The sequence below is a fragment of the Pelobates fuscus genome, chromosome 12 (assembly GCF_036172605.1).
Source record: "Pelobates fuscus isolate aPelFus1 chromosome 12, aPelFus1.pri, whole genome shotgun sequence".
NCBI classification, from domain to species: Eukaryota; Metazoa; Chordata; class Amphibia; order Anura; family Pelobatidae; genus Pelobates; species Pelobates fuscus.
Window position 1 is genome coordinate 136,608,050 of NC_086328.1, and position 16,779 is coordinate 136,624,828.

Sequence of the window (16,779 nt, forward strand, 5' to 3'; positions counted from 1 at the left end):
TCTGACACTCATAATCTGTACATCCTCTACAGTGTCCAAATAGCCAAACCGCATTTTTTACATCTTTAAACCATCGCTATCTAAATGACTGTATTAAATTGTAATAAAGATGCCCAGCCAATCGGGTAGATAGAACTGTCAAACACTCCACCCACTTTTTCCCACGTGGAGGAACTACACCACGTCATAGATGACGATGTGACGATCCCCTGTGTGATTGGCTAACAGCCACTCACACACTGAGAGGGTCTGGGCGGCACGTCACTGATGACGTTGCGATGATCCTGCCCATGATTGGATGAGGGGCATTTAAATACCGGGAGACTTCGGGCGGCAATCCTTACCCCTGCCGAAGGAGTTTTCAAACTCCGAAACGCGCGTCGGGTCACTTGGAGGGATCCCCAATCACCACATATCGGCACCTCACAGTGCACTACACCGGAGGCACTAAGGGAATCCCTCCTCTCACTTATTTTGCAATGGTTATTAATTTTTGTTAATCACTTTACCCCTATGATTATTTCTGGAGTCCAACTCCACTAGACAGCATTGCAGCATTGAGTTCAGCCATTCAGTTTAGAACACCCACGAAGGTGTTTATTAGCAGAAGCTAGGGAATAGCAACAGTAATAGAACAGTGATAGGTCTTTGCAACATTAGACTTAACTTTTTTCACTGTACACTTTGATCGTTCTGTTCTCTCTGTCACTATTGTTTAACTATTCCCTGCTACTAATATCTGCTATTCATACTTATGAATATACTCTGTCCATACTGGGTGGACTTATAACCTAACTGATTGATCTCATAGCAAGATCATTAGGGTTATGTGCTGCCTCAGGGGAATATTAGCCTAAGCCTCCACGGTATAAGCCCCAATCAAGGAGGCTTTTGAGTAGTATTATATACCAAGGTTTGATACTTAAGGCTAATATAGATAACAGAGCTAATCTGCTGATATATAAGTGCTCTTGTATCCCTTCTATCTTGTAATAGACCAATAAAGTTTTATTTTTTTCATTGATATAAGGATACTCTTTGGCACTTTACCCCATAGCATTGAAGTATTGCTCTGTAGGAACTTTTTCCTTACCCCGCTCCCCACCCCCCACCCCCCCTTTTTTGTCTGTCTACTGGATTCCAGACCCTAAGATTCATCCAGGCACTAAACTATACTGTACCAACAACCTTATCAGCCGGCTGGGTAGTTGCCCTCTCACAAGGGCACAACCTCAGCATCTTATGTGTTTTTTTCATTATCCTTAAACAAAGGGTCCATGCCCATATTTGGTGGAGCTGATACCACCTATTCTGACCCATTCCCCTAAACCTTAGGTTTAACTTTGTTGATCTAAGACTAAGGGGAATCTCTCTCTGTTTTCTACATTTGAAACTAGAAAAATGGTCAGAGCTGTGGCAGCTGGCATTTAATGTGGATAAGTGCAAGATAATGCATCTTGGACATAAAAACCCAAGGGCAGAGTATAGAAAATGTAATAGAATCTTAACTTCAACACCTGAGGAAAGGGATTTAGGGGTGATTATTTCTGATGACTTAAAGGTAGGCAGACAATGTAATAGAGCAGCAGGAAATGCTAGCAGAATGCTTGGTTGTATAGGGAGAGGTATTAGCAGTAGAAAGAGGGAAGTGTTCATGCCATTGTACAGAACACTGGTGAGACCTGGAGTATTGTACGCAGTACTGGAGACCGTATCTTCAGAAGGATATTGATACCTTAGAGAGAGTTCAAAGAAGGGCTACTAAACTGGTTCATGGATTGCAGGATAAAACTTACCAGGAAAGGTTGAAGGAACTTAACATGTATAGCTTGGAGGAAAGACGAGACAGGAGGGATATGATAGAAACATTTAAATACATAAAGGGAATCAAAATAGTAAAGGAGGAGTATATATTTAAAAGAAGAAAACATTAGAGGGGCAAAGGTTTAAAAATAATATCAGGAAGTATTACTTTACTGAGAGGGTAGTGGATGCATGGAATAGCCTTCCAGCTGAAGTGGTAGAGGTTAACACAGTGAAGAAGTTTAAGCGTGTGTGGGATAGGCATATGGCTATCCTAGATATAAGATAAGGCCAGGGACTAATGAAAGTATTTAGAAAACTGGGCAGACTAGATGGGCCGAATGGTTCTTATCTGCCGTCACATTCTATGTTTCTATGTTTTAATAAACACATGTTCAAATTTAACAACTGTATGTATATATAAAGATGAACAAAAATAAAACTGGCTCTCTATCTTTAAATATAATGCCTTGGTGCTGTCCAATGATGTATATGCAAAAAAACTTGGAGTAAACTGCCGCACTCTCAAGACTTTATAATCTAAAATATTTAATTGTGCAAATGTACAAATTGTGGCAATTACATCTGTGCCCAACATTTCAGCTTCCCCTTAGGTCTTTCTTAAGATTGTATACAGTTCCCCACCAGCTCTTCCACCCTCCCAAATAGCACAGTGAGCCCAAGCCAACCAATAGCTGTATGGACTTGAGATAGTAACCAATTACACTACATATCCCAAGCCAACGAATAGCAGCATGGACTTGGGAGAGTAACCAATTACACTACATATCCCAAGCCAACCAATAGCAGTATGGACTTGGGATAGTCACCAATTACACTGCATATCCCAAGCCAACCAACAGCAGTATGGACTTGGAATAGTAACCAATTACACTACATATCCCAAGCCAACCAATAGCAGCATGGACTTGGGATAGTCACCAATTACACTACATATCCAAAGCCAACCAATAGCAGTATGGACTTGGGATAGTAACCAATTACACTACATATCCCAAGCCAACCAATAGCAGCATGGACTTGGGATAGTCACCAATTACACTACATATCCAAAGCCAACCAATAGCAGTATGGACTTGGGATAGTAACCAATTACACTGCATATCCCAAGCCAACCAATAGCACTATGGACTTGGGATAGTAACCAATTACACTACATATCCCAAGCCAACCAATAGCAGCATGGACTTGGGATAATAACCAATTACACTACATATCCCAAGCCAGCCAATAGCAGTCTGGACTTGGGATAGTAACCAATTACACTACATATCCCAAGCCAGCCAATAGCAGTATGGACTTGGGATAGTAACCAATTACACTACATATCCCAAGCCAACCAATAGCAGCATGGACTTGGGATAATAACCAATTACACTACATATCCCAAGCCAACCAATAGCAGTATGGACTTGGGATAGTAACCAATTACACTACATATCCCAAGCCAGCCAATAGCAGTATGGACTTGGGATAGTAACCAATTACACTACATATCCCAAGCCAACCAATAGCAGCATGGACTTGGGATAATAACCAATTACACTGCATATCCCAAGTCAACCAATAGCAGTATGGACTTGGGATAGAACCAATTACACTACATATCCCAAGCCAACCAATAGCAGTATGGACTTGGGATAATAACCAATTACACTGCATATCCCAAGCCAACCAATAGCAGTATGGACTTGGGATAGTAACCAATTCCACTGCATATCCCAAGTAAACCAATAGCAACATGGACTTGGGCAATAACCAACCAATACAAACAAGGGTGGGGACAGACAATACCAAGTGTTGAGAACCACATGTAAAGGAGTGCCAGGACAGCCAGTTTGAATTGGTCTAAAACAATGGGACAATGCCCTGCTGGGAAAACAATAAGGAAAAAGGGGAGAACAGGGAAAGGCACATAGAGCCTGGACAGTCAGTACATTCTACACAACCTGTTCCTATACTGGGCACAGGGTGACCAAAATACAAGAGCAATCTGGGAACCTTCATAAAGTGTCCATTTTTCATCCCCAGTGATGGTGACTACCGTCATAACGCACAAAGTGGCTAGCAGGAAAAAAATATACCAAAAGTGGCTAGGGTGAGAAGAAAGACACACAAAAATGGTATTGGGAAGAAATACACACACAAAGAGGCTGGGAGAAGGGTCAGAATGGGGCTGGGTGAAGAAATTGACACACAAGGGTCTGGGGGAGAAAGAGACGCACAATGGAGCTAGAGGATGAAAGTGACACACAAAGAGGCAGGGGGGGAGAGAAAGTAACACATTGAGGGTCTAGAAAGAAGAAATGTGGTCCAGGCACTCAGGATCACTTATGCACTTATTTTATTGGAAAATCAGGAAAAACATTTCAAGCTTGAAAAAGATCTCAGTTGAGATTGAAACGCATGTTTTTCCTGATTTTGCAATAAAACTGCTGGATAATAATAATAATAATAACAAAGTATTTAACCAGGAATGGTAATTCAGATTACTCTGGGTTCCAGGTACGCCCTGCGGATGTTACTTTTGTGTAACATCCAGGGGATGTTACTATTACTCAATTTAATGTTACTCATAAGTGACTGGACTACAATTATTGTTTTACCATTGAAGTGGTGTTGACCAGCCCCAGGGCTGGATGCACCAGGACCAGATAAAAGAGTGTGGACTCCTTTTGTTTGTTCATTTGGGGGAGGAAGAAACACTAAGAGATGAGGGAGACACACAATGGGGCTGGGAGGGGAGACAGAGACAAACAAAGGGGCTGATAGGGGAGAAATATACACTCAAAGGAGGGCATAAGATACACACAATGGCATGAAAGACACGCTAGTTAAGAGAGTTTAAGACACACGAAGGGGCCAAAGGCCAAAGGGGGGATAAGATACACTAAACACAGAAAAAACAGGATAAACAAAAAGGGCCTACAGGGGATAAGATATCAATAAGGAGGGATAAGAGACACACAGGTAAAGATGCAATTTGGGGGCATGTTAAAATGCAAGTTTCACCTGGGTAACCAAAAATCCTTGCACCGGCTCAGGGGATTTGGAACAACCGAATGAAGGCAATTCAGCTGAGATAGCAGGAGGAGAACACAGGTGGGGGCCCATGATGTCCCTGACCAGACCACCATACTGTCCCTCTCCTGAGTCCTTAGGCACTTACTTTAGGCTGTCTTATGACTAAATTATCCCTAGCAGACGTAATGTCATGCAGCTGTATTACAGAGGAAATCGAAGAAAGGGTTGACTTACAAAGCAAAACTATTTGTATGCTTTTTTTGTCTATTTGTTCAACCCCTTAAGGACTGAGCCAATTGTACAATTATGATCAAAACCTTGAATTTGAATATATGTCTGTTCAGGCGTAATTCACCTCTTTCATATTAAGTGCACCCACACTTATCATATATCATTTTGTTCAGGAGAAACAGGGCGTTCATGTCACATCAAATATTTGTATATTAAGCATAATTTATTATGAATAAAATATGAAAAAATTATGAGAAAATAGGATTAAAAAAAAGTTTAGTTCTGCATGGCATTTAAACTGTGAATGTCACAATACTGCTAGCTGTTACTGCAAAAAAATACACATATTTGTATTTACCGATGTCTCATGGGTAAAACAGTACCCCCTATGTACAGGTTTTATGGTGTTTTGGAAAGTTACAGGGTCAAATATAGCACATTACATTTTTCAGTTTATACACATTGAAATTTGCCAGACTGGTTATGTTGCCTTTGAGATCAAATGGAAGCCCAGGAATGAAAATGACACCCATGATGGCATAGCATTTGCAATAGTAGACAACCCAAATGGGGTATGTCCAGTCTTTTCTAGTAGCCACTTAGTCACAAACACTTGCCAAAGTTAGCGTTCATATTTATTTGTGTGTGAGAAATGCAAAAAACTAAATTGAAAGCTAATTTTGGCCAGTGTTTGTGACTACGTGGCTATTAAAAGACTGGACATACCCCATTTGCAATACCTTGGGTTGTCTTCTTTTGCAAATGGTATGCCATCATGGGGGTAATTCTCATTCCTGGGCTACCATACGGTCTCAAAGGTAACATAACCAATCTGGCGAATTTCAGCGTGAAAAAAAGGAAACACAAGCCTTATATTTGACTCAGTAACTTCTGAAAACACCATAAAACCTGTACATGGGGGGTACTGTTATACTCAGGAGACTTTGCTGAACACAAATATTAGCGTTTCAAAATAGAAAAATGTATCACAACAATTATATCATCAGTGAAAGTACTGTTTGTGTGTGAAAAATTAGAAAAATGCATTTTTACTGACAATATCATCGTTATAATATGTTTTACTGGTTTTAAATGCTAATATTTGTGTGCAGCGAAGTCTCCCGAGTAAAACAGCACCCTTCATGTACAGGTTTTATGGTGTCCTAGAAAGTTACAGGGTTAAAAATAGGGCTTGCGATCCAAATTCTCTGGACTTTCAGCCTGGGTTGTCGGGCAGGTACCTCAAATTGTAATTAATAAAAGGGATATATTTTACTTATTATTTTTTTATTATTATTTTTATTTCTATTATTATTATTATTTTTATTTCTATTATTATTATTTTTATTTCTCTCTCTCTCTCTCTCTATATATATATATATATATATAGAATACAAATAGTATGGCTGCACTCACGGAAGTTTTCTTGTTTAAAATATAACTTTTAATGAAGTTCCATAAAAGAAATCGACGTTTCAGTCCATCATGTGGACTTTCATCAGGATATCCTGATCCTGATGAAAGTCCACATGATGGACTGAAACGTCGATTTATTTTATGGAACTTCATTAAAAGTTATATTTTAAACAAGAAAACTTCCGTGAGTGCAGCCATACTATTTGTATTCTGGATATCTTTGGCAGGGCCGCCATCAGGGCATGACAACCGCAACGGTTGTCATGGGCCCGGCGGTCCTGGGGGGCCCGGACTGCTCAGGTCGTCCGGGCCCCACATTCAGTGGGAACATACCGGGTCGCAGGGGGCCCTGCGACCCCGTTATGTTCCCACTGGGCTAGCCTCTTCTCCTGGGGGGCCCAGCAGCCGGTCACCTCAGGGCCCCCCAGAGGCTGGCCCTGCTGACACCCGGCGGGCGCGCGAGGGAGCACTCTCCTCTGAGTGCTTCCTCTTCAGCTCCCTCGCGCACCGTACTGATGCCGGAGCCGGAAGATGACGTCATCTTCCGGCTCCGGCATCAGTACGCGGCGCGCGAGGGAGCTGAAGAGGAAGTACTCAGAGGAGAGTGCTCCCTCGCGCGCCCGCTGGGTCACCGGGTGTCAGGAAATTTGAGGGGGTGGGGGTGGGGGTGGGGGGGAATTTGAATGAGTGGGGGGGAGAGGGAAGGCAGGAAATTTGAGGGAGGGGGGAGGGAGGAAATATGAATGAGTGGGGGGGAGAGGGAGGGAAGGGAGGAAATTTGAGGGGGTGGGGGGGGAATTTGAATGAGTGGGGGGGAGAGGGAAGGCAGGAAATTTGAGGGAGGGGGGAGGGAGGAAATATGAATGAGTGGGGGGGAGAGGGAGGGGGAGAGGGAGGAAATATGAATGAGTGGGGGGAGAGGGAGGAAATTTGAGGGAGTGGGGGGGGGGAGGGAGGAAATTTGAATGAGTGGGGGGAGAGGGAGGGAAGGGAGGAAATTTGAGGAGTGGGGGGAGAGGGAGGGAGGAAATTTGGGGGGGAGAGGAAGGGAGGAAATTTGATGGGGGAGGGAGGAAGGAAATCGGAGGGGGGAGGGAGGAAGGAAATTGGAGGGGGAGGGAGGAAGGAAATTGGAGGGGGGTGAAGGAAGGAAATTGGAGGGGGGGGAGAAGGAAGGAAATTGGAGGGGGGAGAAGGAAGGAAATTGGAGGGGGGAGAAGGAAGGAAATTGAAGGGGGAGAAGGAAGGAAATTGGAGGGGGGAGAAGGAAATGAGAGGGAGGGGGAGAAGAAGGAAATGAGAGGGAGGGGGAGAAGAAGGAAATGAGAGGGAGGGGGAGAAGAAGGAAATGAGAGGGATGGGGAGAAGAAGGAAATGAGAGGGAGGGGGAGAAGAAGGAAATGAGAGGGAGGGGGAGAAGAAGGAAATTGGAGGGGGGGGGAGAAGAAGGAAATTGACGGGGTAGGGGGAGAGATTGACATCCATCACACACACACACACAATGCACCCCTTGCACACAGAAAAACACACAATGCATTACACACAGACACACATACACAAGCAATGCATCCCTTACACACAGCAACACACAATGCACCCCTTCCACACACTCAGTGCATCCCTTACAGACACACACACTGCATCCCATACATACACAAACTCACCTTGCAGCCCTTACACATACAAACACAGATTCACACAATGCATTCCTTACACACATCAGGACATCCCCCCACCCCACCCCACCCCACACACACACACACCCCTGTGAACAAACTCATTGGTGGAACATGAAGGTGGACCCTGGGACCCAGACCTTGAGCTGTGTAAAGGGCCCAAAATGGAGCTGCTTCTCGTTCTCCCAGAACATTGATTTTTGTGACCACAGTTACAAACCGCCTCCAGAGAGCCTGTTCTACACCAGACCAGTGGAGCCAGACGGCAGCTGAAGCCCATCATCATCCTCATCTGGTTGTAAGTAGGCAATCTAGTATATTATTCGTGGCACTAATCTTTAATTTACCTCACATTAAAGGGACACTATAGTCCCCAGAACCACTGCAGCTTAATGTAGTGGTTCTGGTGTCTATAGCCTGTCCCTGCAGGCCTTTTATTGTAAACACGGCGGCACTGCAGCACTGTGTTAGTTAACATGGCAGATCATATGGGTGGGGCACTGTGATGTCACATGGGGGGGCGGCAAACTTTACTTTTGCCTAGGGCGGCAAAAATCCTTGCACCGGCCCTGCAGACACTGCATCCCTGTGGACGGACTCAGGGGGGAGGGGGGGGGGGGGGAGGGGACTCGGGTGCAGGCGCCGGGGGGCCCAGACCTTGAGCTGTGTCAGGGGCCCCAAAATTTCTGATGGCAGCCCTGATCTTTGGCCCTGGTAATGCACCCGGTTTTTGCAATAATTGATAGCTTGTGTGCAAGGTACAACATATATATTTAAATATATATATATATATATATATATATATATATATATACACACACACATTATATACATATAAATAGATATACATATATGTATTTATAATGTCATTCTAAATGTATTTTGAATTTAATATATATATGTATATTAATATTAAAATACAGTTAGAACAAATTAAAGCTGGTATATATTTTTTTTACATTTATTTTTATTTATTTATTTTCAATTTATTTATTGATTATTTTAATTTTATATATATAATATATATAACTATTATATATATATATATATATATATATATAATTAACGTAATTCTACATGTATTTTTATATTAATATATATATATATATATATATATATATATATATTAATATTAAAACACACTTTTATTAATGGTTTATGTATGTGCATATAAAAGTACTTATTATGAAAATGTTATATGATCCAAGTACTTTTATTTACTTTATTAAACCTTTTATTAACTTTGATTAACTTTATAAAGTTTTTTGCAGGCATCAGGGGGACTGCCTAAGCCGGCTATTCCGGCCATGTGATCGCAAGTACCCGGGGTGGCCGGATCGGTCTAAGAGGGGTTGCCTGAGCTCTCAGGCAGACCCCAGGATCGCGACCACCGTCGAGGGAACGGAAGGGACCTGGTAAGTACCCTGGACGGCGGGGACTTTCTGTGCTGCCAATTTAGGACCGCCCTAAAAAGGACGGCATAGAACACCCGCCGTCCTTAAGAGGTTGAGTACTTGTGTTTAAAAAAAAACAGGACAAAAAAATCCATAACTAATATCAACACAACTTACATAATGTAGCTTCAATGTGGCTGCCTGGCGAGCGAGTTTGTGTCTTACATTAGGCCTTCTATCTGAAAGCATGGTGGAAGCACATCATTAAACGCGCTTGGACCCTGCAGAGAGTGCTAAAACAATGCTCCTTCCATGGTCTGCTCTCAGTGGGCTGGCCAGAGTGATTGACAGGCAGCCTGGGGTGCATTCTTCAAGCAGGCCATTGGCTGGCACTAGTGATGCAATTCAAGTTACTGACTCAATCCCGTTTAACCCCCCCCCACCCCCCCCCCCCCCACCCCTCACATCCTGCTCCATGGGGGACTGTTGTTGGGGTCTTACTTAGACCCTGGCAGTCTGTTTAAAACCATCTATTTAAAACTATTTTGTCTCAACACAAACAATTTTTTCGTTCTACGAGTGTTCCTGGTCAACCTCAGCAGGGTGGAGACAATAATGCTTTAATTACTTTTAGTTCTTTCACAAATTCAGGCATTAGGTTGTTTAATCTTTGTGCTGCTTGCTCAGAAAAACAACCTTTGATCATAATTTGCCTGAGTCTCAGTGGAATTTAGTTTGTGGCTATTTCTGTGTAAATTTGTTGGAGTGTGTAATTGTTCGTTGTTGTTTTAGTAGTTCTATATTATTTATATAGTAGTTCTTTATATTTGTCTCATCATTATAAGCATCAATGGCCACTATGGGTAGAATGTAGCATTAGCAACTCTGTGATGGCCATCTACTTCATTACATTTACTCACTTATTTTTCAACTATTACGATATTTTAAAACCCCCCATTGAAAATCAGATTTATTGTCAAAATTTACAGACTTTCAACTGTTTGCAATAAACAAATCAAACAAAAGCAATTGAAATAGCTCAGCACAACAAATGCTTCAAGTGGTTTCATCAAATTTAACTGAAAATGCAACTTATATTGACTTCTCCATTCTCAGAACTGTTCAACCCCTTCATGGCAAGCATCTTTAGTACTTAGTAGAGCACCCTTTTGCTGTTATGAACTGCTGCAAACTAGATGCATAGCTAGACACCAGCTTCTGTCAGTGTTCCTGAGGAACCTTAGCCCATTGCTCATGAGAATTGGCCTCCAGTTCAGTAATATTCTTGGGTTTGCGTGCTGAAACCGCCTTCTTCAAATTCCACCAGAGATTTTCGTTGGGGTTCAAGTCAGGTGACTGTGACGGCCACTGTAGAGGTTTTCAGGACTTCTTCAGAAAACCAAGCCTTGGTGGAATTTGGGATTATTGTAATTTTGGAAGGTCCAGTGATGCCCAAGCTTCAGCTTCCTCACAAACAGCATAGACATTTTCTCCTAGGATTTCCTGATACTTCAACTAATCCATCTTCCCTTCCACACACTGCAGTTTTCCAGTACAAGAGGATGCAAAGCAGCCCCAGAGTATCACTGAGCCACCACCATCCTTAACTGCAAGCAGAGTGTTCTTTTCAGTTTATGCTTCATTCTTCTTCCTCCAGGCATACTGCTGATCCATTGGGCCAAAAAGTTCTTGTTTGTTTCATCCACAGAACAGAATCCCAAACCTTCTGTGGCATAGTTATATGATTTTGAGCATATTGGAGCTGACTTTTCTTCTGCTTTTGGGTCATTAGTGGAGTTCTGGCATGGAAACCTTCTGCGCTTAGTTCGAACTTTACTGTGCTTACTGAAACCTGTTAACACCAAGTCTTGCTGCAGGTCTTTTTGCAGCCACTTGTGGGGCTTTCAGAACCTGCCTTCTCAGAAATATGGTTGCATCCATTGATAGCTTCCCTTTTCTGCCCCATCTAGGTAGAGTAACCACTGTACGTTCAACTTTGAACCAGGGCCGGACTGGGGATACAAAGCAGCCATGGAAACAAAATCCATCCCCAAAAGTCATTGCGCCATATATTGTCGCGTGTAATATGTAAGGCTATGTCTTGCCACCCCAGATGATTGAGTAATATATATTACACACACACACACACACACACATGCAAGCAAGCTCACTCACTAGCAGGCGCACACACACACACAGCTTAATGTAGTGGTTCTGGTGTACATAGCCTGTCCATGCAGGCTTTTCAACGTAAACACTGACTTTTCAGAGAAAAGGCAGTGTTTACATTGCATCCTAGTGACACCTCTAGTGACAGTCACTCAGACGGTCACTAGAGGTGCTTCCTGTGTCAGTGCTACACAGTGTGCAGCACCTACATTCAGAGCCTCCACTCTCTGGAGGCGCTGAAAGTTCCCCAAAAAGATACATTTATTCAATGCATCTCTATGAGGAGATGCTGATTGGTGTAGCGTTTTGCAGTCAATCCTATGGCAAAGCATTGGATTGGCTGAGATAATCAAGCTTGATGATCTCAGCCATAGAGGCAGATCCAGTCAAGGGGAGACCAGCATGGCGTGGGAAAAAAAGGTGAGTAGAAACACTATTTTAAAACACCTACAGACACACCATGACAGACACAAAAACACACATATACCATGACACACACACACACACCATGACCCACACACATACCATGACAGACACACACACACCATGACAGACACACGCCATGACAGTCACACACACCTTGACACACACAGACCATGACACAGACAGACACACACACACCATGACACAGACACACACCACGACACAGACAAACACACACACCATGACACAGACAGACACACACCACGACACAGACAGACACACACACACACCATGAAACAGACACACACACACATACACCTTGACAGACACACACACACCATGACACAGATACACACACAATGACACAGACACACACCATGACACAGACACACACACCATGAAAGACACACACACCCAGACAGACACACACACAGCATGACACAGACACACACCATGACACAGACAGACACTCACACTGGCAGACGGTCACACATTATTTTTACCTGTCGTAGACAGCTGGGTATGATGGTGGCCGCAGGGGGAGCTGTGATGGAGGGCATTGGCGGCCACAGGGGGAGCTGTGATGGAGGGAATTGGCGGGCGCTGGGAGAGCTGTGATGGAGGGCATTGGCGGCTGCTGGGAAGCTGTGATGGAGGGCATTGGCGGCCGCTGGGGGAGCTGTGATGTTTCTGCTCTGTACCCCCGTGAGCAGCTTAATGAGACTGGGGCCGGAATATGATGTCATATTCCGGCCCCGGTCTCATTAAGTAGCGCGCGGGGGAGCAGAGCAGTGACAGCACAGCTCCCCCAGCGGCCACCAATGCCCTCCATCACAGCTCCCCCTGCACCCAGCTGTCTGCCCAGCCCCAGGTGCCGACGGCCCACCGGGAAATTTCCCGGTATCCCGGTGGGCCAGTCCGGCCCTGCTTTGAACTTGCAAGCTATGATTTCATCTGTGTCTCTAGGAACATTTAGTGCCTTCACTATATTTTTGTATCCTGTTCCTTGTTTGTGAAGGGTGATGATCTCTTTACTTTGTGGATCATTCTTTTGACTTAGCCATATTTCTAACATCAGTTTAAACGTGTCACCCAACAAACCCCTAGGCAGTTCATGTATTTCAAGTGTTCCAGCTCAAGCACACCTGAAACGACTAATGAAACCCTTGATTAGTTGCATTAGGTGTGCTAGAGACAACATATGTTTTGTATATTTGTGCTGTTGTGAGGGATTCTATTCAGAGGGTTGAATAATTTTGAGATTGGAGAAGTCATTTTCAGTTGCATTTTTAGTTAAATATGGGGAAACAACTTAAAGCATTCATTGTGCTGAGTTATTTCAATTGCTTTTGTTTGATTAGTTCATTGCAAACAGCTGAACTTCTGTCCATTTTGACACTAAACCTGATTTTCAATGGGGGTTGAATCATTCTGATTACAACTGATTACAAATGTTGCTTGCTGTTTGAGCACATTTAGTAAATAGTACACAATGTACAGAACACAACCCAAGGCTGGGTTAAGCTTTAGGGTTGGTGTTGACTTTTTTAGTGGCCTTTTAATGAAAATGCATGAAATGAAATACAGAATTTTGAGGGTTTGTTTTCCTGACACTATGTCATCCTTGGGGGACCTTGAAGTTCCAGAAGCTTTACACAGTCACATGGCTGAAAAGAACATGCATCCTTCAAGCTAAACATGTCTCACATGTTTGTTTTTGTTTTTGCTGTTGATCCAAAAGAAGCAAAAAAACCCAGTTGTAGTTGTAACAAACTAGTAAAAAAAATCCTTCTTGACCCCAGAATAGCAGTCAGATATCTCCTTGGATCAAGAAGACATTACCGCACTAATTAAAGGATCACTATAGGGTCAGGAAAACAAACATGTATTGCTGACCCTAGAGTGAAAACCCTCAGAATGGGCTAAAACTCACCTTATTTTCAGCTCTCAACGGGTCTGCTGGCACTAGCCCGCCCCCTTTTGACACCATAAATAATAGCCAATCCAGTTGGTTCCATGGTGAAAGCACTGGATTGGCTAAAATCGGCAAGAGGGCAGGGCCAATTTTTGGCCACAGTTTTTTTTTGGCAACAGTTTTGGCCAATCAGCACCTCCTCATAGAGATGCATTGAATCAATGCATCTCTATGAGGAAAATTCAGCATCCCCATGCAGAGCGTGGGGGATGCTGAACGGCAGGGCCTTGGCCAAACATTACTGGAATAGCTCTAATATGGCTCTCATCCTACATTTCTGAATGATCCTATCAGATTTCTTTTGATGATGCATCAACGTCGCCTGTCCATATGCTAGCCTCCGGCAGTGTAGAGTTTTTGAGGTGACAAGAAGAGGCAGATGGTTAATAGTGTCAAATACAGTGAATAAAATAAGAAGGGTGAGGATGGACAAGTGTTTAGAGTGTTGAATTTGTGAGATGGACAAAGATGAGAGCTGTTTCAGTTGAGTGAGCATACCGGAAACCAGATTGGCTGACTATCAGGAAGGGATGGGAGTGGATAAATGAGGATAGCTGACTGTACATAACATGTCCAAGAAGATCAGTGATGTATTGGAAGGAAACAGGTAAGAAGGGCAGGATCTAAGGAGAGATAATTGAAATTTGTAAGACAATATTATAGTAACCATAAGTGAGAAAGTGATTACAAACTGGGGCAAGGAATGGTAGAATTACTGGGGGGTGGGACAGAAAGTGTTGAATAGGTCGGGGAGGTGGTAGGCTTGGACTGCTTTGTGATGGGGAGGTCACTATCAAAAGAAGACAGGGTTTAAGAGTTGGTGGGGGACATATGAGGTGGATGTAGACCCTGGGTAGGGATGAATGCTCTAAAACTGGTTATTGTGCTTAATAAATGCAATGCAAGTTCTGATACAATAAGAGGAGAAAGAGGAATAGGTGAAAGAAGGGAGAGGGTCTGAGTGTTTAAAGATTGCCATGGGTGAAGGAAGAGTGTGGTAAATAATCATTTGTAGTAAGATCCTTTGCTTATTTCTAGAGTGGTAGAGTATTGATCGAAAAATGACTGGTGGGTTGCAAGGTTGGATTGGGAGAGTGAGGTCTTCCAGGTGCATTCGGCCAATGAGACCCTGATATTTCTATAAGGGAGGTTTAACATCTCCATATGCCTCACCTGCCATGCTTCAGGTGAGGGCATATCTCCTATTTGTTAAAACTAGTCACTAGAAAGGTCCCATGTGGCCAGTGGGTGAGGGCTATTTAATAAAAGAAAACATGGGGACATCCCAAAGTCCATCACGTGTCCTCCCCTTTGGGGAGCAGATGGGGAATATTAGAATATAACCAGGGATCTAATGTCCCCATCCCAACCTTCAACCACTCGCGACGGGTGGGGAGTGGGGACTATAATAATTATATAATGCAGGGGACATTGTGTCCTCTATCCACTAGTGGCAAGTGGGTAGGCAAGGCTAATTTATTTTATGGAGAGCTAAATAGGGGGTTGAGGGCCCCTGACAATCCAGGGTCAGAAAGACAATGGCATGTTCCGCTATTGAATGTTATCATATACCATAATTATAAGCCCAACCGGCTACTACTGGGTGGGTGACACTAGGTTCCCCTCTTGTTTTACTTTTTTAATGAGTGTGCAATGGGGCGGGATACACTATCATCCAAGCCTCAATCCACATTTTTTTAAACTATTTGCCAGCTGGCTGCTTATGCTACCAGCAGTACTGCTTCAAATTATTATTTACCTGCAGAAAGCAAGTTAACGATAATTTGAAAATGTGAATCTAGCTGGATGCATTTGGCTTCAAGTCATTTTAACATTCTGTACTTTGTGTAGGGTTTAAATTCAAAGAGCACTGCTTTTCAACCAGGCAACAAGTGAATATAGCCAGTGGTGCAAATTCAGTCAGGCTTCTTGAATTCTGACTGGAATCATCTTTAGTAAATCCGTTCTTTTCAAAACTTTGCCGATTTTCAACTGATTTTGTGAATTACCATTTATGTTCAATGACAGAAAAGGACAGGGCCTATACAAGTGATTGACAGGAAGCCAAGATGGGCAGATTTGCAGATTTAATTAAATTTTTCATATCTCGCAAACATATATTTTTGAAATATATAGAAAACAAATAAACATAACATTAAGAATCCAGGGATAAAACAGTTCACCTTGAACGTCTCAAAGATTAAATAGATGATAATAATAATAGTCGATACAATATCAAATAGTGAATTGTCCTAAAAATAAAGATGAATGTTTTTTTAATAACTGACAATAAATGACCTATGAACTCTAATAAAAGTTGATATCTAAGCAAACTTTTCAGCCAACTTTTTTTTTTTTTTTTTTTTTTTTTTACTATCAAGGAGTTATATTCCGCTCTCACGCACAGTAATTATCTGAATTTACCCGGTTCATTAAAATGTTTGGAGGCACTCTGCGAAACAAATGATAAATCTATATTCACTGGAAATAAAAACCAGGTGGTCCTTTAACTAACACGGCAGCTGATATTCCGAAGAACTTCCTGAACAGTAGGGATAACCCTGCATATTACATAAGAAATGCTTTTAAAGGGACAGTGGATACAATTTTTTTCTTCTTTGGGATCAGGAATGTAAAGATAAAATCA